This window comes from Balaenoptera borealis, assembly GCF_965194805.1.
Source record: "Balaenoptera borealis genome assembly, chromosome: 11".
NCBI lineage: Eukaryota > Metazoa > Chordata > Mammalia > Artiodactyla > Balaenopteridae > Balaenoptera > Balaenoptera borealis.
The window spans coordinates 107095562-107121813 of NC_138868.1; the positions used below are offsets into that span (position 1 = coordinate 107095562).

Below are 26252 nucleotides of genomic sequence, written 5' to 3' on the forward strand. Positions count from 1 at the left end.
ACCAAGGAAAGTGGTCTCTTCCTTCCCCAATCTCTCCCTTTTCTCTGCTCACATCTCCCCTAACCTTGTGTCCATCCACTGGGGACTCTCTCCCTTTCCCAGGTTCGTGGAAGCTCATACTGTTTACAAAGCTCTTCCTAGGGTGGATCTCACCTAAAACAATAACTTCTAAAGCCAACATTCATCAGTCGAATCCACATCCTTTTTGTCATACATTATAATTCCAGACGTAGCTCCTAACACACCAACCTCTAAGCTTTTCTCCCCCACTATTCTTGTAATACCACCTAAATTCATTTCACTTTTGAAGAGAAAGAGTATTTCTGTAGAGTAAATGAGTCCCCCCTGATTTATCTCTTGGATGAGTGTGGGTTTCCATGCCTGGACTACTAAGAAAATATTATCTGCCTGGCCTTGGAAAGAGCAGGAACGAAAGCAACCAGCTTAAAAAGAGCTTTCCCCAGATCGCCCACACTTACCAACATCTTAAACATATTCCGACCCGCAGCATCCACGGCTGGGGAAAGCAAGGAGGTAGTGTTGGGAGTTGGTCTCTGTAGGCAGGCTGATTTCTTTTAAACCCAGCCTAATTAATGGTAGGCTTTGGCCAGTGGACTGATGCTAATTTGTATTAGCCTGAAAACATTAATTTGATAGTGGAGTTGTGTGTTTTAAACCAAGGTAATTGGTCTTTCTCAGACCAAGCCCCAAGCTGGGTATGTATTTTTTTCCCAAACCTCACATGGCTTGAATACCATCATGCTAAGACTTGATAAGCCACCAGCTAAGGTCCCTGGGCAGCAGGCACAGGTTCTGTTCTGGCATCTTCCTCCTCTCCTTTACCATGCTCTATAGCTCTCTCGCTCTTTCTCCTAGTTTGTGCCCAATACCTTTCACCAGAAACATTAGTTATCATCAATCTCCCAGCATATTCCCTGAAACACACTGAGATACTCAGATTTCTAAGCGTTCACAAAGATACAGGTGAATGATACAGACGTAGGTAAGTACATATTTGTAAGACAAAAATAAGATCACACCAGGAAGAAACAAGATACCATGTTAATCTCTGTACACAGCAGTCACTGTTGTTTAAGAAATTGAGATTTAAAAGCAGCCTTTATTGTTGGATTTATTTTGTAAACTCTGGCATTTACTGAAGGTACTTTCTATATGCACTGGGTTAACCAATACTGTTGATTTATTTACTCAGACAGTGTGAAGATTTATACCTAGAGAATGCAAGAATACAGGATAAATTCATCCTCTGACCAAACCCATCAGTCACATGGCAGTCCCATTATACACAGCCTATATCCGACTTTGCTTAGACAATGGCATTTAATCCTACCACAGACAGATACAATACGTATTTTTGGAACTATTGGGCGATTAGAAATTGGCCCTGGATTATGTAACATGCACAGTTTTTAGGTCACTTTCTATTGAAATCAGTAAATCTTAATAGCAAGCATAGGGCTGGACATTAGCTAATGTTTACCAAAGTCTTCTTAATGGCCTGGCAAAGCAAGTGGATTATATTATTGCCATCTTTTTTCTTCAGTGCTCCAGCATTCTTTTTTTCTGTAAACAGTCCATTCACAAAAAATAGACTTTGTATGAACTTTCCGAACACTGAGTGTATTGTGTAGGATTTCAAAGACAAATAGAACTCTGTTCCTGTTCTCAAGGAGCTCACAGTCGAAGGGGGAAGTGAGCTCAGTAAATCAGCAATTACAATGTGGTGTGGTTTGTATAATACCCAAAGGACACGTCTCTGCTCAAAGATCTCTATTAGACAGGCATCCCCCAACCCCCTGCGAAAACACCTCAACTGACAGAAAACTCAACTTTTGTGTCGATTAATTTATTTATCCATCATTAAGCAATGTGTGGATTCTAACATGTGTTAGACATCACGGAAGTAATCATTTACCAAATGGGTACAGTCCCTGTCATTGTGAAAAAGCTTCTAGTCTGGGTGGGAGATGCAAACGAGCTGATAAACCGTCAAACGCGGTATGATACCTGCCAGGGTAGAAAACCATGGAAGTGCTCTGGGAGCATCTTATTTGAGGAGCAGAGAAGTGCTATGGAGACCAAGGCCTGGAGATGGCATTAGAGTCACACATGGTGGGAACTCTGTAACTGTTTGCTGAATGACGATCAATCAATTAAACAAAGCATGCATGAAAGCAATGAGTCTGCTATCACTTACATGGCTCCCCATCCAATACAGATATTTTGGAAGAGACATTTTTGTGCGGCACTGAAACTGTAAATTGTGTATGTGACAGAGGCAGGGGCACAGAGGAACTGAAAGAATTGCTGAGTAAATAGGTGACAGTGCTGGGGGACATCGCGAGACACCGGCTGGAACCAGCAAGGGCCAGCACTAGCAAGGGCCAGCTCACTTAGCGTCTGTGTGCCCTGCGAGATGTTCTCATCTAGACCTAGAGGAGAAACTGATACCAACAACACCCGGTCTAGTTCTGCCTCAGGGACAACTCATGATACTTCTAAAGAAGTCTGAACTCTCTTCCGGTGATCAGCCTTTCAAATTCTTGAAAATAAACATTTTCCTCCTGAATCTCCTTTTCTCCATAAAAATGCATGCTTTATTTGCATACAATACCTATGGCAACCAAACCCTTCTGCATTTTAAGTGAGGTACCTACAGTTTGTACTCCTTGATGGTATTTAAAGAACCAGGACAGAGGTCGTTCTTTTGCAGGCAACCCCCTGAGAACAAGTAATTGGGAACTTGGGATTTCCCGTGGCCAATATCACACTGCCTTCTTCCCACCCCAGCACGCAGCAACCACTGTACCAGAGAAAAGACGGCAAATAGATGTTGCTTTTTTTTTTTTTAATGACCCTCCTATTTTTTTTAATTAATTAATTTATTTATTTATTTTTGGCTGTGTTGGGTCTTCGTTTCTGTGCGAGGGCTTTCTCTAGTTGTGGCAAGTGGGGGCCACTCTTCATCGCGGTGCGCGGGCCTCTCACTATCGTGGCCTCTCTTGTTGCGGAGCACAGGCTCCAGACGCGCAGGCTCAGTAGTTGTGGCTCACGGGCCCAGCTGCTCCGCGGCATGTGGGATCTTCCCAGACCAGGGCTCGAACCCGTGTCCCCTGCATTAGCAGGAAGACTCTCAACCACTGCGCCACCAGGGAAGCCCATAGATGTTGCTTTTATCTCTTATTTAGAATCACAAAGGCTATCGTTCCTCTCTATAGATGAAAAAACAGTTGCTGTAGTCTGCCTTTTAGTCCAACCTCTCACAGCTCACACACAGCCTGAATTCGCTCGGGACATTTCTGAGAGTCAAGATTGTCTGTCAGAGGTAGAAAATAGGAGTTATTGTGCCTGAGAGCAGAAGTCAAATGACTTTCTGTAGTCCCTTTGCAACGGTGCTGGAGGAGAGATTCAAGCTTCCATGAAAATTGATGGCTTTGTTTCAGGCCATTAACCAACATTTCCTGAGGGCCTACCGTAGCAAGGCATGCAATGGGATCATGGCCCAAGGTCTCTGCCTTCTTAATCAGTGAAATCAAGCAAACTCTCTACTGATTGAACTTACTACATGCCAGGTGCTACACTAGGAAGCAAAAGAGGTAACTCCCTGCTGTCAAGCTGCTCAAGGATGAGTAGTAATTCAGTCATTATCCAGTAATTGCAATGCGGCAGGTTTGCTGCCCGGAAGGGGTCGAGCACAGGGTTTTCAAGCATCCACCAGAGAGGAGACGCAACAGGCTGAAGGTCAAGCTTACACTCTTTAACACACCTTTGCAGAGGAGCTAAAACAAATGCATCTAACTGATACCGCAGAGGACTTCCTGTTTTCTATGAAAACGGCCTCAAGCTATTGGAGGATGGCCACCCAGCTGGATTTGCAAACCCTCAGTGCCCAGGAGCATACAGCCAGCCAGCTCCTGGGGGTACTCATAAGGAGACCTACTGTCGACAGAGGGCATTATTTCCTCTTTGTTCCATATTCCAAGAGAAATCACCTCTGATGTCTTTAGCTCTACCAGGCTGCTCCCTTGGGCTCAGCCTGGGTTCTTACATAGAACTTGGCAAGGCTGGTGGAAATAATTTTTCCTGGCCTCATGGGCATGTGAAAGGGCATGAGCATCAGGACCCTTCCAGGCTAGATTTGGGACTGCACCTCAGTAATACCCCACCTTTCCCTGGGGCCGAGTGTCCTCACAGGCCCCCTCCCCTGTGAAGCCACAGGTTGCTTGTGTCCAGGGTGGGAATGCAGCACAGACTTTCCTAGGTGCCCGATTCCTTCCAGAGAAGAGAGTTTGGGAACAAGAGCCAGTGAATCATAAGGTCTGGGGGTGTTGGTGCTCTCCTAAGGCACACCGGCTTCTGTAGGCATCTCCGGAGCCTGCCGGTCCAGAAGTATCACCCGAATAACTATAGAGATCTGCCATGCATGGGGATCAAGAGGGGGTGGGAGCCCTGGCGCAGGATGTTCATGGCACAGGTAAGAACCAAGGCAGCGGGTAGACTGGAGGAAGTCCAGCTGGGCTGAGCGCAGACATGGACTTGAATCCCAGTTCTGTCACTTGATGGCCAGGTGACCTGAGCAAAAGCCACTTAGGCTAACTGAGCCTCAGCTTCCTCGCCTGTGAAATGACTGTAAGAATGTGCTCTCAAAGGCTGTAGTGTGTTTTAAATGCAATCGCATATGCAAAGTTCCTAGAACACAGCAATTACACAATAAATGTATAAATAGTAGTAACAATAAATAGTAGCAACTGTTATTATTAGTTCAGAAATTTAAACCTGTGCAGCAGCTTAACCAGGCATCACCGACCCAGGCCACTGAGGGTCTGCTCTGCAGAGTCACAGGGGCTGTGTGGGGAAATGACACCCAGGCGAGGGACAAGGCTCCTGAGAGAGAGGGTGACAAAGGTTCTGACAACACGTCGATGTCTGTGAACTGTACTGGCTTCAGAGCCCATCCTGACCTGTGGAATAGAAGACCTGAGAAAGCCAAACACGTTTGTATAAAGGATTTGTCCATCATCAGGGCAGAAGCCTTATCCTGGAGAGGTGAGAACAGGATAGAGGGAGAGAATTTTCCTTGGTGCACTACGAGGGGTGATGCCCTTCTTCTCTTACCACAGACATTAAGTAGCATTTGGTTGTATCACTGACAATCTACAGACGCCGTTGAAAAGGAGAAAGCAGCTCCAGACGGCTGGGAGCCAGCCTGGCACTACATCTGGGTCTCGGTGTTGTCGGGAGCTGTCCTGGGGCTCACAGCTGGGTCTTGGTGTTCTCTTGTTGAACCCAGTTTCACAGGATATCAACATCAGAATCATGTCTGAACACAGACAGAAACATGAACATTGTCCAAACCATGAAAATGACCAAATGTCCCCCTGTGCTGGCACTGTGAGTGATCCCTGCTTCTTTACCAATAACAGCTTTAGCCTTACACGGGTCTTCTCTGCTTCTAGATAATAAGATTTATTAACATATTCGATCACAGAATTACCCCTATTTCTTGACATCTAACCCAGAGCAGCGTATTGCTTCCTTAACTCTCCCAAATCACCTAGAAGAAGCCCAAATCTTATTTACGTGCTTCCTAACACTCTCTCAAGCGAGGCCCCCACAATTCCTCAGGGTGCAGGTGCGCACTAGCTGCAACAGGCCAACTTGTTCAGCTGCTGGGGTGCTCCTGGTGTTCTTTGGCTGGAAGGCACTGACACCCCAAAAGGCAGAAGAGCACACAGAAGAGGTGTAACTAAGAGGTCATAAAGCCGTTTCATAACCAATGGACGATTCCATACCATTGCTTCCAGAAGTCACACTCGCATATGTATATTTGCAGGCTTTTGTATCAGGATGTGAAAATGAAGGACCAAATTTAAATATACAAAGTCACCAAAAGGAGTTAAAATGTTCAAGTTCAGTTTTAAAGTTCTATCTAGCTAACTAGTTTACGAGGGCCGTTGGTCATCCTAAGATAATTCTACTCTCCCCACAAAGACGTGTATCACTTCCTGGCACCTGGATTGGGACCCAGCAGGAAGCATCAAGAGATGTGATATTCCCACCAGGACAGCCAGCCTGGGAGTCTGTGAGGCTGGCCCCAAGCCAGGTGTCCGTAGGGTCTCACCAGTCTTTGGTGGCAGCATGCCTCTGCTGTGGAGTAGGAAACCTGTGCTTCGGAAGTTGACACTAATTCTATGTGTATTTTCAATTTTGTTTCCTTGTTGTTCTTCAAAGTTGTTTTTTAAAGTATTTTGGAAATGTTAGCATGTCTCGGTTCTGCAAAGGGACCCCCGTTAGGGGGGTCCCTTCATCTCTGCCTGATTCAGAGTTTTGAAGGGACAACCACACATCCCTGGGGGCTGTGGGGAATGGTGACCACAGAGTGAGAGGACCCTAGAGGACGAGAGAAACTCACAGTCGCAGAGTTGGGTCTTCTTGGCTTTTATTCTAAAGATTTTCTAAGGAGTATATCTTCTCAACTTTAGGGAGTTCTGTACTTTACCAAAAGAAGGCATGGCTTTGTTGGCTATGCATGGATTGAGCCAAAGTGAAGAGGAAAAACCAAGGGAAACGTGAGGATGCACAGCTCAAAGTGAAGGAAGGGAAGCCCAGGGCTGAGAAAAGCCTCTGCAGACTGTGAAATGGTCATTAAGATCTGGGTGGAGGGCCTCCCAGCTGTATCCTTTGTGAACAGCGCCCTCTAGAGCACAGTGCAATGGTGCCCTGAAACAGGGACCTTCTGGGGCAAGGAGCCCACAGTGTCTGCCCAGCCACAAGTGTGAAATCTCTTGCAAGCTGGGTTGTCCACTGGCTTGTTTACTGAGAAGCCAGTGTGGACATGAAGTCACTTGCCTCTGTCTGAAGAGGTGCAGGAGATGATTTTCAAAGCTTCATGTATGACTGGAATTTGCAGTGACCCAAGAGCTGCTGGCTTTGGGATTCCAGTTGTTGGGCTTGGAATTTGCCAAGTTGCCTTTGCTGGGCTCAGGATTGGGGGTGAAAACACAGTATGGAAGATACCTAGTAAAACACAACAAATATGGTTATCACCTGGAGATAGATGACAGGTCCCTAGAGAATCCTGGGTGAAATTCCACTCAGTCTGTCCCAGGACCAGATGGAACCCTCCGCCATGGAAAGGGTGGGAGGGTCAGTTCTCAGGCCTCCACCACGCACTCAGGCCAGACTTCCTGAGAGTCACTGCACTAACCGTTGAATTCTAGTTTCTGGTGAACCTATAGCTGAGAATTAAATTAACACAAGGACCCAAAGGCATTTCTAGTCTCATGGCCTTTTATTCTCATTTCTATTCAAAAGAAATCCATTACAATGAAAAGATCATTATACAAGTCTAGATATAAACCTTATGCTGAAACCAAAACCAATAAATTTTGTTCTCGAAAGATAGTATATAAACAGAAATTGCTTGTGTATAGTAAGTTGTATGATATATGCACTAGAATATTAGATATTTAAAGGAATCCTTTACTGAATAAGTTTATAAAGCAAAGAATCATTTTTTCAAATAAAAAAATCATTTTCTCACTTGTTTGGCTTGTAAAAGTATGTGTATTGGGGGATGAGTGTAGTTTGTTTTTCTGAAAACTGGACACATATGTAATAAAATAATTTTTAAATCTCTCTCAAGCACCCACCTCAAATGGCACTGACGTTTAATAAAAGAGTTTAATGTTTACCAAAAGTTGTATTTATATGTGTGCAGAGACCCCGTTATTAGTCTGACCCTTCTAGCTCTCTGTGGTTTGGGTTGGTATTACATCAATTCAGTCTTTCCAGCCCCAAAAAGGAATGAATTCCATGTGGACCAGAGACCCTGAACATGCTTTCCTGAGTGTCTGCAACCAGAAAGCACACTTGATTTTTAAGAAAACATATAGAATCTCAAACCTTGAAGATTTATAATATAGAGGAATCATTCTGATGCCTCGAGTTTGGCACTGGGGGGCTATTAGTCATGATGCTGTGCCCACAGGTGAAGGGTGTCATGTTGGTCCATCCCCTCTCCAAGAGACATGCAAGGAGAAGGCGCAGAACCGCAGGTTCCTGAGTTTGGAGGGGACCTCTGGGGGCCTTTCAGTCCTATATTCTAGCTTATGTTTCCTGTCACTGCCCCAGCAACGGGCCTACAGGGCAGGATTTAAGAGGTGGGTGTGTGGGGTTTGAATCTGGAGTCAGTCAGTCACTAGCTCTAACTCGGGGTACCATCCAGTCTCTCAGTGTGTCGATTTCCTCATCTGAAAAAATGGGCCCATTCATATCCATTACAGATGGATAGAAAGAGCTCAGGCAGCACTTAGGCATGGAAAGTGATCCAGCCGTTAACACCTTCAGGAATGCAACCTCCAGCTCTAATTTCTCTGTCAAGTTACAGCCATACATTGAATGAAAGATCCAACCGTGTCATTATCTGTGATGCCTTTAAATTCTGGGCTTCTCTTCACCAGTGTCCGGGCTGCAATAGCAGCATGCTTCCCAGAAAGGTAATGAGAAGGGCAAGGCTCTAACCACAGGGCAGGGCATTAGCTGCCGAGCCCACCCTCTTGTGGATTCTGCTGCTCTGCCCCGGGACCTTCTGAGGGTCAATGATTACCAGCTTTGGCTTGGGTTCCGCCGAGCCAAGGGAGTTGCATTAATGGGGCGGCACGTCACCCACCCTCCCATGTCCAAGAACTTTCTGGGAAAGCCCTGGAGGCAGAGGGAGGCAGACTCAGCAGCCCCCATGACCCTGTAGTTCCGTGTCCTAGAGCCGCCCTTGGGCCTGTGCTGAATTCCTCTCTTTGGGGCTCTTCTTGTCACCGGGCAGGGCCCACCCCAGGGGATCCTCTCAGAGTGGGGACATTGCTGCAGAGACGTCCCACCCGCCTCCTCACAGTTTGACGAGCTACGCCAGCAACTGTCTTGCGCGGCTCTTGGCAAGTGTCTGCCCCTGAAACAAGAGAGCGAGCAGGAGGAGGGCCTCCCCCAGACTCAGAGCCGGGCCAGGATGGGCAAACCCGAGGCCTCGCCGAGACCTGCCCCCGAGAGGGCCCACGGAGCCCACGGCAGCCCTGATGACGCACTTTTCCTCATTCCTCTCCTCTCTTTTTACTCACTGGTGTGTACAGTGTCCTGGAAAAGGTGAAGTGAAATTCCACTTCACTTCCTCTTATTTGCCCTTCTAGTCGTAATCAAACTGAATTACAAGAAGTTTTTCCGTCTCAGAAACGTTACTTAACCTCTCCGCAGTTTTTCCTAATAAATTGGTGATTATAACGCCTATTTGTTGCCAAGGGGATTCACTGGAAAATACACATGTCCACACAAAAACCCGTGCACAAATGTTGATAGCGGCATTGTTCGTAACAGCCAGAAATTGGAAACAGCTCAAATGTCCATCCACCGATGAATCAATAAATAAATGGGGTTTGTCCATACAATGGAATATTATTCGACCATAAAAAAGGAATGAAGTACTGATACATGCTACAAAGAGGTGAATTTTTGAAAGCATTGTGCTAAGTGAAAGCGGCCAGATATGGAGTTTTTCCATTTGTACAAATGTGTAGAATGGACAAATCTACATAGAGAGAAAGTTAGATCAGTAGTTCCCAGTGGTGGGGTGAGAGGGAAGTGGGGAGTGACTGTAATGGGTACGGAGTGTCTTTTTTGAAGTGATGAAACAGTTCTAATATTGATGGTGGTGATGGTTGTCCAATTTTGTGACTATACCCAAAACCCACTATTGTAGCTTTAAATGGGTGGATTTCATGGTATAGGAATTATATATTATTTTATATTATATTATATCAATATTGTATTGTATCGTATCATATTGTACTATTTCAATAGAGCCGGTACAGGAAAAATCCACATCAAGTACCTCTTGCACAGCAGGACTCGGCAAACTGCCCCCATCTGTGTCCTGCCTCTCCAATTCCTTCCTCTCCATCTCTTCTCCTCCCTTCTCTCCCAGCGCCAGCCGGAAACACCACCCTCGGCCCTTGTAGGGCCCTCGGCTGACCTTGGCCCCCTCCTCCTATAGCAAGTGCCACCGTGATTCTGGAGGCACCACATCCAAATTATTTCCTTGGTCATAAGAGTCTGGAGGCGCCCAAAGATGCTTCTGTCCATCCTCACCCTCAACACGCGCTCTGCCTGCAAAGGAGAGACTGCGCCTCTCCCGGCATCCGTGGGACAAGCCCTTCTCCTCCAGCCCGGCCGGCGGTGACTGGGGCAGCAGCCGAGGCAGAGCGTGGTGCCGCCCCGCCGTCCACCCTCACCTGGGTCCCACACGCCGTGACCCTGACCTGGCAGCTCAGGGTTTAGCCCCGGGTCAGCTCTGCCCACTCGCCCCTCACAGCTCCCAGGGAAGGAGGTCGGGCCAAGGTCCTGAGCTTGGGAGCAGGTCTACCATCCCCCAAGCACCACAGGCCCGCGGACCCACGCGCCATCTGATGGGTCGCCCGGAGGCAGACGGGCATTCATGTGGCCTTGGCCTCGTCAGGCTGCCCCTCGGTCCACTGTGCTGGCCACGCCTGCCCACACTCCCTCACCCTCTTTCACCCTCGTGGGAGCTCAGTTCCATTCTCTCCTGCTCTTTCCTTCACACAGTACATTTTTTTTTTAAATATTTTTTTTGATCTGCACCATTTTTAAAGTCTTTATTGAATCTGTTACAATATTGCTTTCTGTTTTATGTTTCGGGTTTTTTTGGCTGCGAGGCTCTTGGGATCGTAGCTCCCCGACCAGGGATCGAACCCCACCCCCTGCATCGGAAGGTGCAGTCTTAACCGCTGGACCGCCAGGGCAGTCCCCTTTACTCAGTACATTTTTTAATCTTCATTTTTTCTTGACCTTTGTTCCTTGCCCATGGCCCTTGTTGTATTCCTGGAGTCAGTGACATTAGTTATCCATCCTTAGACCGACCTCTGTGGAGACTCAGCTACCTGACAAATGAGCCAGAATCCCATCACACCACTGAAACCACTCGCGAGGCCACATTCCCCCACGTCCTTCCGCCTGCCCACACACACGGAGGAGGGAGGGGGGGCGTGGAGCAGCTTAGGATGGGAGGGGGGTCTTGGCTGCCTCCTTGGTGACAGCTGCGGGGAGGAGCTGTGTAGAGGCCAAATTCAGGGCCTCTCAAAGGAGGGACACAAAACCACCCACTGTGCATTCCCAGAGGTTGGCCCAGCCCCTTTCTCAAGGGCAGGGCTGGATTTCCATGTACGCTTCCTGAACACGGGTCACCCCTCTCTATTTTCAGTTGCCGACCTTAAAAAAAAAAAAACCTCACCTGCATTAACATAGATCACAATGACCTGTTTGATGACACACCATCAGGACCAATCCTGGATCATCACAAATAAATGACATTTTGGGGGCAAAGAAGCTAAAGTATGGCCCTTGTCCCGTGGTGAGAACTACTTCCTACAAAAAGAAGAAGAGGCCAGTCTACCTGGAGGGCCTGTACAGCCTCCCCGAAGTCTCTGCTGGCCTTGAAACACGTGGTCTGGAGTCAGACTTGAATTCCAGCTCTGCTGCTGACTGATGCCCGTCTGAGCTGACCGCCTGCGTTTTCACAGACCTAATTTCCCAATGTAATCTATTAAACCTGGAAATAAACAAGACAAAACGGAAAGTCACTAAGAAAAGCTTAGGATCAATAAAGACCCTGGAGTTTGTGGTGAGTTATGTTTGCTTCTTCCTTCCTTCCTTCCTTCCCTCCTTCCTTCCTTCCTTCCTTCCCTCATCCCTTCCTTCCTTCCTTTCTTTTTCTGTCTGTGTATCTTGCTGCTCTGCACAGCCCTAAATTGCAGAGCCAAAGCCACTGTTTCCTGGTTCATTTTTCCAGTCCATCCACACTCCCAATAACTGAACCCATTTTCAGCAATGGGTTTTTCACAGCATCACCCTAGTCCTGGCTTGGTCCCCTTTGCTCGGGCTCCCCTGGGCCAGATGGAGAAGCAAGGATGGAAGGAAGGCCACTAGGAATTGCAAAGACCAGTGGGCTTAGCACTGACCGAAATGCTGGCTCCCCGGTGCCTGTGGGGTGTGGGGTCCGAGCTGTGGGCGCTAAGACTGAGAACATCATTGCAGAAGGCCAGTAGGTGGGGCTGGCAAAGCAAAGAGGGGGTTCAGCAGGTGTCACAAAGGTAGTGAAGGTCAGGCTGGAAGGTGGTGTGGACTCCGTTTAAACCCCACTCCTTCCGCTTGTCAACAGGATAAATGACTTTGCTTCTCTGAACCTGAGTGTTCTCCATGAACATGGAGATAAGAATGCCTGTTTCACAAGCTGAGACGGGCTTCAGTGTAAGAACACACAGCAGAGAGTCCAGCACGTGGGGACTTCAGTGAGGTCAGCTTCCTTCCGTGCTTGGCAGAGTTGAGGAGCCTTCATGAAGAGACAGCCAGCGTTGATTTGGCATTTGAGGAGTAATTTGAACTCCCAGGTCTGGTTTGGAGGAGGCGGCTGGCTCGCCTGCCAGATCCAAGGACAGACTCGGAAGGGCCCACGTGAGCTGCAGAGAAAATGCAGGGGCGGGCGTGTGGCCCCGCGGGGGGAGATGCCAGGCCATGGGCAGTATTCTTCTGCCTCTGTTAGCCCTGTCCTGCCTGGCTCTTCAAGAAGGCTCTCCCCCCAGAACCTCTGGGAGGGGAAGACTTTGTTTATCTGGCTGCTAGGGAAAAATAACAAAGGTGGGGGGAAAGACTGACGATCAAAAAGAAAAAGATTGCCCATAAAACGACCAGATTAGATTAGACCACGAAGATCCAGTTATGCCAGACCAATTGAATTTCCTCTGAGGTTAGCATGACCAGCCTTCCAGAAGCAGAGGCTGCTGGAGCACAGGGCTTGTGATTGGCACCTGGCACAATCCTTTCTCCAAAACCTCTTAGCAGGAGTTCAGACCCCACGAGCCCTGGGTGGGGTTGAGAGGTGCATCTCCACCGGGCATCTGTGGCTGAGATTCTACTCTAAAAAAATGTCCCTAGCACCCTCTTCTTTTCTTTCTTAGCACCAAATAGAGTTTATTATATATTTATTTTGTTGAATTCGTGCCTTCCTCAGCTCTGTCAATGGCAAAACAATTGAGGAAAACTTGATTCAATCTTGATTCTTTTCTGTCTCTCATCCCTACATCCAATCCATCAGCAAGTCTTCTCTGCTCTTCCTACAAAGTATATTCAGAAGCTCTTTGTCCCCTTGGCTCCATCTCCATCACTGCCACTGCTGTCCAAACCATCATCACTCCTGCTTTAGCTGCAGAAATCACCTGCTCACTCATGTCTCTGCTGTCTCTCTCTCCTCACCCTGACACACTCACCAGGTCAGAGGCAGGTATTTCTCGTGTAAATCAGATCGTGTTGCTGCCTGGCGGAAGCCTTCCTTGGCATCCCCTCGTCCTAACCACCACAAGGTCCTGTATAACCCGGGCTCTGCCCAGACCTACCTCACGTCACTGTGCTTCCACCAACGGTGCTGCTCAGACCACGTGCCACACTGCCCCTGCCCTGGTCTTTCGCACCTGCTGTTCCCTCCTTTGGGGCTGTCCTGGCTCCTTTCCGTCCGTCAGGACTCAGTTCCGTGGTCACCTCCTCTGAGGGCCGATCAGCATCCAATCCCAGGTAGCACCGTGGCCTCAGTCAACCCCGCTGCTCTCATCTCATCAATATCAGATGTCATCTCATTTATCTGCCTATTTATTATGTGCTCACTTCTTGTCTAGCTCCCCTCTAGTCGAATATATCCACTCCACGAAAGCAGCCTGTCTTGCTTTCCTCTGAATTCTCAGCTCCCAGATCCACCATTAGAGAAACTCTACAAATAGTTCTCGAAAGAGTAAAAGTTCGTGCCCTCCTCTGGCTGGAAGTGCACAAGCGCGGGGACGTGGTGTGATCTGTTCACAACTTTATATCCAGCGCCACCCATTGGACTCCATTGCCCCTCTAGAGAGAGAGGAGAGAGAGAGAGAGAGAGAGAGAGAAAGAGAGAGAGAGAGAAGCTATTTTCCTCCAAGATGCAGCTGAACATGATTTTTACTTGTTCATGCAACTAATGACGAAGTAAACATCCAGTGATGGTATGAAAACAACTCGTGGTGAATTCATAAATGCCAAGTCTAAGAGGTGACAGGGAGATAGTGCATGCTCCTATCATATGCATTTGTGGGCATTTTCCCCCCTAATCTTTTAAAGCTAAGTTTAGGTTTTCTGCAATGTGCAGTGGCACATAAACTTCATGTATTTTGAACTCAATATTGTGCATGGAAATGTGTGTAAGAAATAGATGTGTTTCTGAGTGTTCGTTTCCATGATCAAAAAACTACCCATTTTGGAGACTTCCCTGGAAGTTGTGTGATTAAGACTTTGTGCTCCCAATGCAGGGGGCGTGGGTTCCATCCCTGGTCGGGGAACTAAGATCCTGTATGCCACATGGCGTGGCCAAAAAAAAAAAAAAATTTTTTTTTACCGTTTATTTTTAGCGTTTATTCACTTGGTCAAGGGTTTTAAAGTTTTTAAAAGTGTAGAAGCAGCTGAAATATATTCAAAGCTCAGAGACTATGACGAAAATGTGAATGAGATAGATCCAATGAAGTGCAAGGCTCAGGGAGTCTGGGTGATGGAGAGGACGGTAGGGAGCCCTGGCCAGCAAGAGCAGCTGGAAATGAGGGGACACTTGACCAAGCAGGGGTACCCAGAGGAAAACCCCCGCTCCGAGGGAACAAGCAATACAGTGGTGAGTCCTGAAATAAAGGACACAGGAAAGGGCTTCCCTGGTGGCACAGCGGTTGAGAATCTGCCTGCCAATGCAGGGGACATGGGTTCGAGCCCTGGCCTGGGAAGATCCCACATGCCGCGGAGCGACTAGGCCCGTGAGCCACAATTACTGAGCCTGCGCGTCTGGAGCTTGTGCTCCGCAACAAGAGAGGCCACGACAGTGAGAGGCCCGCGCACTGCGATGAAGAGTGGCCCCCGCTTGCCGCAACTAGAGAAAGCCCTCGCACAGAAATGAAGACCCAACACAGCCAAAAATAAAATATAAATAAATAAAAATTAAAAAAAAAAAGGACACAGGAGAATGGCTGTTAAAGAAGTCACCTACACACCACCATGTTTGCTTGTTTGTTTTAATTAAAGTGTAGTTGATTTGCAGTATCATGTTAGTTTCAGGTGTACAGCAAAGTGATCAGTTATACATATATATGTATATATCTAAATATTTTATTCTTTTCCATTATAGGTTATTACAAGGTATTGAATACAGTTCCTTCTGCTATATGGTAGGTCCTTGTTGTTTAACTATTTTGTATATAGGAGTGTGTATCTGTTAATCCCAACCGCCTAATTTATCCCTCCACCCCCTTCCCCTTTGGTAACCATAAGTTTGTTTTCTACATCTGCACATCACCATGTTTTATGGACAGTTAACCATTGTCAGAAAGCTATCTGTCTCTCTGGCTACAGTTAGTGTTTGTTGAATGAGTGAACTGATGAATGAATGAAGAATGGGAAGCGGGTCAATCATCCCGTGTTATCTGAAGAGAAAAGGAGATAAGATGGACAAAAGTAACTGGCGATTAATGAAAGTTCCATCAGGGACTTCCCTGATGGCGCAGTGGTTAAGACTCCACGCTCCCAATGCAGGGGACCCGGGTTCGATCCCTTGTCAGGGAACTAGATCCCACACGCATGCCGCAACCAAGGAGCACGACTGCTGCAACTAAGACCTCGCACAAAGAAGGAAGGAAGGAAGAGAGAGAGAGAGACAGAAAGAAAGGAAGGAAGAAAGGAAGAAAGAAAGAAACAAAGAAAGAAAGAAAGAAAGAAAGAACGTTCTATCAAGCTTTCTTGAATCTAGTTTAATGTGAGGGTAGTTTCTCCTCTAACCCACAGATCAACAATAGCGAACATTTATGTTCTGGGCACTCTCCATGTGTAAACTCTACAGTTACAGCTGCTCTATGACTTACACAGTATCATCATTATTCCCAGGGTATAGAGGAGAAAATCAGAGATCAGAGAAGCTAAGTTATTGACCCATGTTCCCGGAGCTAGGAAGTTAGAATTCAGCCTACTGTAGCTTCCTCTGGTGGGATATGTGTCCGCCTTCTGCTTAGTTATTGGAAGAAACTCATTAAAATGCATCCCTTCCAATGTGACTTTCTTTGGCACAGACGGAAGGCGGGCGGTGTGTCCCCTAAAAGATCCCCTTCCAGCCAGGCAGAGCACCTCTCACACGTGGCTGGAGGAACGCTGCAGGGTTTGATTTTGCTTTACAGGATTGGGGCGGAAGGGTTGAAATCATGGCGGAGGAAAAAGAATGAACTCTTATTGCATGTCTGCACATGCCAGAGATTGTGTTGCGGGCTTTGCAGAAATTAGTCCATTCAATCCTCACAGCGACCCCATGAAGTAGGTATAATTATCTCTATTTTACAAGGAAGGGCACTGAGGTATGGAGAGGTTAAACAGCTCAGATGAGGCAGAGCTGGGATGGGAACCCAAGTCTTCTTGGATCCTTCTACCAGAAGTTCCATAAAGATTGAATCAATTCTGGTCTAGGGTCAGGGAGGAAAGGCAGGAAGGCCTTGGGGAAAGACAGGCCCTCCTCTGTTTCCCTCTTTCTTTCCTTGCTTGCTTGCTCTTTCTTTGCTTGTTCCTTCCTTGTTTTCCTTCTGTCAATAAATATTTACTGAGAGTCTATCACATGCCCAGCTCCGTGCTGCGAGCTGGGGATAGAGCAGGAACAAGATTGGTACTCAGGGAGGTGGAGAGAACAGGACAGATAACAAAAAGGAACCAAATAAACAGGGTAATTATAGATGGCGATAAGGGCTGAGAAAGCCATGGCAACAAGGGGTGACCTTGACAAGTGGCAGTGAGTAGAGGGCACCAGGAGCTAAAGATGGTGGGGGGAAGCAATGCCACCATGAGAGAGGGCAGGTCCTCCCCCAGGCCCGAGGCGAGCCGAACTCGGCCTCCTCCCAAGCCTCACCTGCTGGCTCCTACCCAGGGCGTTGCTCAGAGAGTTTTAGCACTTCAGGCAGACCTAGGAAACCTGCCCTGCCTGCACCCCCAGATGGGCACAAAGCCAGCTGCAGTCTTCCCATTTGTCAGATGACAATAATGACATATCTACCTCCCGAGGCCATCATACAAATTAAATGACGGCGCGTTTGGGAGAGTTCAGGCGAATGAGTGACACACTAGAGAAAAGTGAGCTGGACTCGTAGCAAGAGGGAGTTCAGTTAGACACAAGGAAGAACTTTCTGATGGAAAGGATGATATGATGCACAGCAGGTTTCCAATGAAGAATCTTATCTATATTGACCATTTAAAATAGAAGCAATAGGGTTAGCAGATGTAAGCTATTATATATAGGATGCATAAACAACAAGGTCCTACTGTATAGCACAGGGAACTATATTCAATATCCTGGGATAAACCATCATGGAAAAGAATACGGAAAAACGAATGTATATATATGTATAACTGAATCACTTTGTTGTACAGCAGAAATTAACACAACATTGTAAATCCCCTATACTTCAATTTAAAAAATTAAAATAAAAATAATTTTTAAAAAGTTAAAAAATAAAATAGAAGTGATAACTATCTGTCTCAGATAAGTGCCTGACCCTCCATAGGCTTCGTTGTGTGGAGTGAATAAATGTAGAAACGGATGAATTTTTAAATGCAGGAAGAGGCAGCTTAAAGAACTCAAGAAGTCTCTTTGCTAGTTCTAAGTCAGGGATTCCAGAAGCTTCTCTCTGAACAAAAGTGAAGGCACCGCCCATTGGACCCCATGCACACAGGACCCTGGAGACCAGCTGACCCAGCTCCTGCGACTGCGCCCCTCCCCATCCCTCCCCGCACCTGCGCTGCAATCCCACTGCACACCCTGCCCGGGATTACTCTCATTAACTCCGGGGCAGGGACCAGGGAGCGTCCACAGTGCACAGGCAAAACCGGCATCTTTCTGTGGGTGTCGTGCCTTCTCTCCATCCCCCATCACAGCCGGGCCTGGAAATGGCTCAGCATCTGGTCGCTAGTCACCAGATGCATGGCGTTTACTGTGTCTGTCTTGGGAGCTTGGCCTGCCTGCGGTCTGGCTGCTGGAGTCCCTGCAGCCCCTCACCCACAGGGCTAAGCCGGCAGAGGCAGGACCCGCTGCACCGCCAGCTTCCGCCCAGGCTCTGTCACGAGTAAAGCAGGCGGCCGAGGGGATTAAAGAGGCCTGCTTCCCCAAGCAGCTCTGTCTGGTAGCTGCAGGTGGGGACCAGGGATCAGGCAGGGGATGGGGACAGAACAAGAGTACAAGTAAGGAGTCAGCAGGGAGAGGAGGGGAGGCTTGGAAGAGACGGGGCCTTGACCCCTTGGTTGCCAGGGTTATGGTACCTCTGGGGTCTCTGGGGCCTGGGCAGGAAGGAAGCTTCCAGGCGGCTGGTTTATGGGGTGCTTCCAGGCGGCCTGAAGAAAGGCTTAGCCAGGGGAGGTGGCCGGAAGTGTCAGTCCCAGGTCCACACTTAAGCTAAGAATCAGATACCTGCCCCTTCGAGCCACCAAAGGCAGTGGGATCGCTGGAGACTCACCTCCTTGCTGCCAGAACACAAGACCAAGAGTGAGGGGCTCATGGTTGCTCCCTCCAGGACCTGGGGTGGGAAAAGACTTCAAGTCCACCCTGCCTGTGGGCAGGCAGCCCCTGAACCCCTCTCCCAGAGAGACGGACGCTGGTTCCCTGTCTGTATAAGGAACGTCTCCCTCTGAAACCCATTCCTGCCTCTCAGCACCCAGATTCCCCCTGATACCTAACCCACATCCTCAGGCTGAGATTTGCATCTACTCTCCTCTTGCCTTCAGCAGGTATGAGAAAACCAGCCCTTCCCGTGTTAGGGAGCAATTTTAGCCCACATCCCTCGGCAACCTTTTCAAATGACAGCCTGTTTCTCAGCTTCCCTTCACTGTCACTAGAGTCAACTCCCGGGAAGGAATTTGCCCACTTCATGCCCTGAGTGACGAATCTCTCCGCTCACATGGCTCCAGGCACAAGCCTGGCCTGGGCCCCCTTCACTACCCTCCCCACACCCCCCTCTCACTGTCACCCGGTCCTTAAAGAAACATCCTTGTCTGTAGAAATCCAAAACTTCAAACAGCACCACAGGCCAAAGGAAATCATGTATTAATAAAAAGGTGAATAAAATCCAAATCTTGGACACAGTTCTCTCCACTTCTCAGCTGGACTCCTTCCCCAGGGGACTCCATCCTGTCCGTGTCTTGACAGCGGTGAGCGCCCGCACCGCCTGAAGGAAACCCTGTGCTCTCACCCACGATGGTTTTGGATAAAGGAACGCAAGAGCCCCAGACTCTACAGGGATGCTCAGAATGGTCCAGGTAAGCAGTCTGAGTTAAGATCTCTCAGAGCTGCCCTCTCCTCTCCATCAAAGGGGATGGAGCAGTTGGGAGAGGGGACCAGCCTTCTCTCCTCAACACCCCTCCCGCCCATCCCACTGGGGCCACTCTGGGAGCAGACTGGGTGGGAGGGGAAAGCCCAGCCCCATCGGGTAGAATGTGCCCCTCCCAAGCCTCTCTCATTCCCACCTGTCTGTCCTCCCAGGGGCCCGAAATTTCTGCAAGGTAGGGACAGGGACCTCCCACTTTGGAAAGCCCAGCACAGCGTGGGTTTCCCCAGAGGTCTTCCGGGTGATCCCCTGACCACTCCTGTGACTTCTCTCTGAATCCGATTCCTGCCCTCTCCACCCCATGCATAGTTCATCAGCGGTCCAACCCCTCAGAACCTCTGAATCCCCTGATTCCCGACACGGTTGATTGCCTTCCAGCACAAGACAGGGATTACTCTTATCTCTCCCAACATCTTATCAGTGACTCGGACCCCAAAAGGCCACATTTCGGGGAGTCTTTGCCTATGAGAATCTAGCAACAGTTATTCATAGTTTCCAAGCTCTGTCAAGCTCCTCAAGGACAAATGGCAGATCTGGATGGAGCCAGAAAGCTCCCGAGCGTTTAATCAAGGGCAGCGAAGCATGAGTCTTCCCCGAGGGTAGTCACCTGAGAGAGCTGTGGTGGTTCCTGCTGCAAAGACGTATTAACCTGTTGCTTTCAACCGTGTTGTGTTGCATATTTAAATCTGCTGCCTGGGGATACGGTGGCACATTTATACCCCCTGGTAGATGCAATTCCTGAACCTGAGCTAAAAAACATTGGTGTTTGTGCAATTGGAAGAGAGGGAAGGCCATGGATGGACATTGGAAAATTCTGAATACATGGAAATTTCTGGCTTGTATATTTCAGAGTATTCAAAAAGAATGTTCTCTTAAAGCCTAAATGGGTCACCTGCCTCTATGAATGTTTACAAGGCTGAATAACTGCAGGTCGGAACCTGGGCAGACACATGCCCACCGGGGCAGACCACACACTGGGGAACCGATTTAGGGAAGAAACAACAGGCTTCCTTGAGTGAGGAAGTTACAGATCCAAAGCCCTGTTGGGTGAATTCAGGTTTCTGCTTTACCTGGGGACACTGGAAAGTCTTGGACCCTTCTAGCCCTTAGTTTCTTCTTTCCTACGATGAGTGAGCGAGGGTTCTAATGAACCCTTAGAATGATTGTTTAAAATTAGTTGTGCACACTACTATATATAAAATAATCAACAAGGACCTACTGTATATAGCACAGGGAACTCCACTCAATACTCGGTAATAACCTATATGGGAAAAGAATCTGAAAAATAGTAGATATATGTATATGTATAACTGAATCACACATGAAACTAACACAACATTGTGAATCAACTATACTACTCCAATATAAAATTAAAATCTTGTAAAAATCTGCCAAAAAAAGAATTCGTTTCAATGCTCTGTTTTTTAATGGGATGGTATTGGGTTAAGTTTTATATTAACAGCTAAAGCCCTTAGTTAGAGTTTTCGAGAAGGAACTACTTGGGGTAGAACATCTTTGGATTCTCAGCAGTCTTGAAGTTGCCCATTGTCTGCATTATTCTTGGTTCCTTTGTGCTGTTTTTCAAACAGACCCAGGGAGTTTCAGGGGCGAGGGCATCGCTCCCTTTGTCTGCTCGTGCATTCTGACAAGGCAGCAGCGAGGATGGGGAAAGTTCTCTGAACATCCTTCATAACAAAGCCAGCGAGGATGGCTTAGGATCATTCCATCTGGAGCAGAGAATGGACTTTTCTGAGCCCCTTGACCTTAGGTTATTTTTTGCTTATTGCTGACTTTTCTAGGTCTACCTCCTATATATCTCCCCAGGAATTTTTCTTTCATCTTTTTTCTTTTTTTGAAGTTGTTTGTTTTTATTCTGTTTTGTTTCTCCCATTTCCATACACACTCCCTGCTTGTTCATGAAGATTATGAACTACATAATCAAGCTAACCACTTCTGCTGTCTGGAGCAGAGCTAATATTACTCATGAATCATATATAATCCAGGAGACAGAACAGACTGGGAAGGTCTGGTCGTTTTTTCTTTACTTTTGGCTTTAGCCTAAGTCATCACTGCCCTGTACTTTCTTTTCTCAACCTACGAAATTTTAATGATTTTATTGACCTTGAGATGAAGGTAGATGGATGGTCCCTTGGAGCTGTCTCTTGACCCCCTTATCAGGCTGACCATCACCTCCACCTCTGAAGATGCTGAGCTGATGTGGGGAAAAGAGACAGAGGGAAGCAGAGTCTTTAAAACTAATTAATATATTCAACTATCCTCAATTAATTATTGGGCAAACTTTGATTTCTGTGCCAATAAATTCATTCGGCTGTGACTTGAACTTGCAACACGATACATATTCTGGCATATTCTTCTTCTCGGGCCTGACAGAAACTAAACTGGAACACTTTGAGTCCTGTCTGGATCCCAGGAGTTACTTCAGGTCCAGGGAGAAAAGTCCTAGGGGCACCCGAAGTTGGCTAGTCTGACATGAGTCTATCCTCACTTAAATCCCAGCGGGCTGCTTTTTCCAGATCCTCTGAACTGTGAGATCTCACTATCCGGGACTTGTCACCCGCCTGCCAAGTGGAAGGAGGAGGGATATATGGTGGATGCTGGGGTCAGATAGACACGGGTCTGAATCCCAGCTCTGTCGCTCTCTGCCTGTGGGACCCGCCCAGAGCGTCTCAGATGCTGTGACTGGACAGGGGTCACGTGGACCCAGATGCTGTCCCCTCGCCCTGGGGTGGGGCTGGAGTGAGTGACCAGGCCTGAGATGGCAGCCTCTCCACTGACCCCGGCAAGGGGTGATTGTCTTATCAACGTCATCCTATTCCGTGTGGCCCCCTAGAAAAAACTCAGGAGACACGGACTTAAGCTCCCTTCCCTTTGTCCCTGTCATCTTTACCTCCCTGCAAAATGGGGCTGAAAAGAGCACCTACCCGAGACGTGGATGGACCTGGAGTCTGTCATACAGAGTGCAGTAAGCCAGAAAGAGAAAAACAAGCATGTATGTGGAATCTAGAAAAATAGTACGGATGAACCTATTTGCAGGGCAGGAATAGAAACGTAGACGTAGAGAACGGACATGTGGACACAGAGGGGGGAAGGAGAGGGTGGGACGAATTGGGAGATTAGGTTTGACATAAATACATTACCACGTGTAAAATAGATAGCTAGTGGGAACCTGCTGTAGAGCACAGGGAGCTCAGCTCGGTGCTCTGTGACAACCTAGATGGGTGGGATAAGGGGGTGGGAAGGAGGTCCAAGAGGGAGGGGATATAGGTATGTACGTAGCTGATTCACTTCATTACACAGCAGAAACTAACACAACATTGTAAAGTAATTTTACTCCAATAAAAAAAAAAGAAAAGAAAAAGAAAGATTATTCTATATTTAAAAAAAAAGAAAAAAAGAAAAGAGCACCTACTCATAGGAATGACCCACAAGGAAGATTCAGCTCAGTATCTGCTCAATGTGAGTAGGGAATACTTTGGGGCAATTAATGGTACTTGTAACGGTACTTGTAACCGGTACTTGTAACGGTGACAAGGGCCTCTAAAGCTCAGCAATTCTGTTATTATTTCTGATATTGTCTCCACTTTAAGCTCCACCGCCGGGAAAGACACATTTTCTGCCCTGCCTCCTAAGGGGTGACACTGGGGCTCAGCAGAGATCCAGGGCGACACATCATCTAGGCCGGGTGATCGAGGAGAGAAGGAGAAAGAGATACTCCTTCACCGCAGACAGGCAGGCACTTACTTCAGTGACGGAGGAAAACAAATGACCGGAGGCTACATTTCTGAGGAGGGGGCCCCTGCAAGGCCAGCCCTCTGCCCTACACAGCACCGGCCTCCTGTAACATCCGGGCCCATCAACTCATTTCTCTGGGCCCAGGAAGCCGTGGTGGGTGCGTGAGGCTCAGTGTAGAGAAAACGCTCTTTTCCATTCAAAGTTTGCTCATCGTTTGGACTTTGGGGAAGTTTCCAGAATGAGACCAGCCAACCCCCAGTTTCCCGTGTCAGGGCTATGCTTCATCCTCACAACCAGTCTGTCCTAGATCTCGGGTGTTCTGCCTTTTAGTAATTTCCTAACAGGTTTCCTGGCAATGGTCGTACCCCAGCTCAACCCACTTTGCACTTTGCAGACAGAGCAGCCTTTCTAAATTGTACATATGACCTCACGTGGCCTCCCACTACCTTCAAGATACCGCCACGCTCCTGGGCATCGCGCACGAGGTCCCTCGTGGTGAGCTCTCCCGCCGCAGCTCCGTCCTTCTTCTCCCCTCCCCGTCCACCCACCCCAGCCGTGCCAGCTCCTTATTCCCCGCATATGCCATGTTCTCTCTTGCCTCTGCGGTTTTGTAAATGCTATTTCCTTGCTCTGGAATGCCCTTCCTCCTGTCTCCAGCGGCCCCATCCTGCCCACCCAGCGAGCTGAGGGTCACAGTTCCACGAGGAGGCCTTCCATAGGCAAACTGGGCAGTCCCTCCCATGCAGGCAACGATTACATCACGACTGCGCTGCGGCATTTATCCTGCTGGAGTGGAACAGTCTACCTCCGTGTGCACAACCCACCCCCCCAAGACTGTAACTTCCATGCGGACAGGGGCTGTGCAGTAATTTCCCGGGACTTCAGAGAGTTCCCAGAAGACAGTGGGTGCTCATTATAAGCTTGTTGCAAGGCAAATGGGGAAAAAAACCTGTATGCCTAATAATAATATTAATGGAAAGGGCAATAATGCAGAGAAGAACGCAGTGGTCACGATTAGCATCTTAAATTGTAGAACCAGGAGGAGCGAAATTTGGATCAACCTCAGGACGTATAAGCAATCCCAGTGAGAACTGTAAGCGGAGGAATTCACAAGCATTCGTTCCACGGAAGCCACATGCCAGGTAAGAGGCAAAGCACGTGATCAAAGCTGAATCTTTGGAAAATCACTGAGCTGTGAAAAGGTCCAGGGTAGATTTGTAACCCAGCACAGAAAAAATGAATTGTTGGGAAAAGGAAAAAAGACATGCCTGAGAAATCCTGAGTCTCAACTCTGCAGAGTGTTTCTTGGCAATGACAGCATCTTATGTATTTGGGAAAAAATCACGGAAAACCAAAGCCACCAACAGCATCAAAGCTCCAAGAACCATTCACAAATCATCTGCTCCCTGTGCTGATTTGCGAATTCAGCCCTGCACCTGAGCTGACTTGATGTCCTTCTTACCCAGGAGAAAAGCCATCTTCATGCCTTATGTATTCAAAAAAATCTTTTCTGATGGTTCGCACCTTCCCAGACACTCCACTCCACTGTGTTTTGAAAAGCTGAAGCTAACTTAGTGGGGATACATTTTCACAAAACAGGGCAGATTAAGACAACTCAAGCGCTAAGTGTATGACTGAAGGGCACCTGCCAGTGGGCTGGGTAAGTCCTTGTTGACAATGGTGTCCTTCCCATCACGATGCTTGGCTTCATTTTGTTCGCCCAACTACAGAAAAAAGCAAACACAATTTTCCTAAAGCTTGCCAATCGCAAAAGACAGACATCTTTTGAGCAACTATGCATAGCATCTATACGACATGGATGTTTGGAGAAGGGGGCTCCACGCCTGTTCATTCTCGGGCTCGTACGAAGCGGAACACGGGGAACACTGCCATTCACTGTGCAGAGCATCTGTCAAAGCTGTACTTAGGCAGCTGAACAAACAGTGAGGAGTCCAGATGCATCCACTCGGAATCACGCAGCATTGCGTCAGATGAAGGAAAGGCATTTTGGTGCAGGTAAGCAAAGAGTCTTACTAACGCACTCCACCCAGTCGAGCCTTCAGCGTTTTCCACGGTGGACCTCACTAGCACCCTTACCCTCTACCTGAATGACGGCAAAGGCAGAGAGAGGTCTGCCCTTGCAGGAGCTGAAGCCATCAGGGACAGAAGCCCACGCACGTCTGTCTCCACCACCACGAGGAGAAGGTGGTGGCACCAGGCATAATGCTCAGGGCTATGGAATGGCCAAGGGTGGCCAGGAGGAAGCTCATGGCTCGTCATCCACATGCAACCAAAAGATACAGAGCATCACGCAAGGGAGTTAAAAGCACACTTTTATCCCCTGGGAACAGTGGACAGTCTGTCTAGATTTGAGGTGGGGAAAAGAAGGCTAAATTTCCACCAGAATTAACTCCTTTCTCATTAACTCCCCAAAGGAGCAGTGTGGCTTTTCTCCCCTTACCTCATGGATTGCCAGCGTGAACACAGACACAAAAGCCCAGTTTCTTGGTCCCCGAGAAAGCAGCCGGGTCCTTGATGTGAGCGAGTCCTTTCACCTTTGGTTCAAGAGTTGGGATGGCCCAGGTGACGGGGCCCGGGGCCCTGTTCGTTTTTATGAGTCTGTGGGTCAGCTCAGACCGGTTGCCAACTCATCTGTATGCAACGGCTCTCAGAGAACACAGTTTACTTAGAACCGGTTCCAATAAGAGGAGGCGTGGCAGGTAAGTGGGCCGGATACAGCAGAGGTGTTGAGCCACCAGGGCTAATTACGAGGGATTTGTTTATGGACCCGTGCTGGAACCAGTGTGTACCTGCTGAGGGTCCCAGCCAAATGCATGCGTGAAGGCTGGATGCTCCCGGATGGGGGCACCGGGGTCCCCGAGGAGCCCTTCCAAAATGTCTCCTGCTCAGGGACGCTCCTCAGTGACCACAGGTCAGGCTGGCCTGACCTTCCCTCGGCCATTATCTGCCACCCTGGTCCCCGTTCAGTGCAGCTCTGCAGCCGAGACTTTACAGAAG

The 26252-nt window shown here is 48.1% G+C and overlaps 1 protein-coding gene across 5 annotated transcripts in view; it reads right to left on the reverse strand.

Annotated features, from left to right (window-relative positions):
• KCNJ1 (potassium inwardly rectifying channel subfamily J member 1) overlaps positions 1 to 25885 on the reverse strand; it is a 30363-nt gene extending 4478 nt beyond the window's left edge. Inside the window, exons 1-2 of one of the 5 annotated variants that reach the window (XM_082342837.1) lie at positions 25696 to 25885; positions 11477 to 11632 (exon numbers count right to left, since the gene is read on the reverse strand). The gene's annotated coding sequence lies outside the window, so the exon portion shown is untranslated. Of the gene's footprint in view, positions 1 to 6870; positions 7039 to 11476; positions 11633 to 25695 lie in introns of those variants that run through there. The other 4 variants (XM_082342838.1, XR_014231676.1, XM_082342836.1 and 1 more) reach the window with 4 other exon arrangements.
• Between the last annotated feature and the right edge of the window lie 367 nt (positions 25886 to 26252).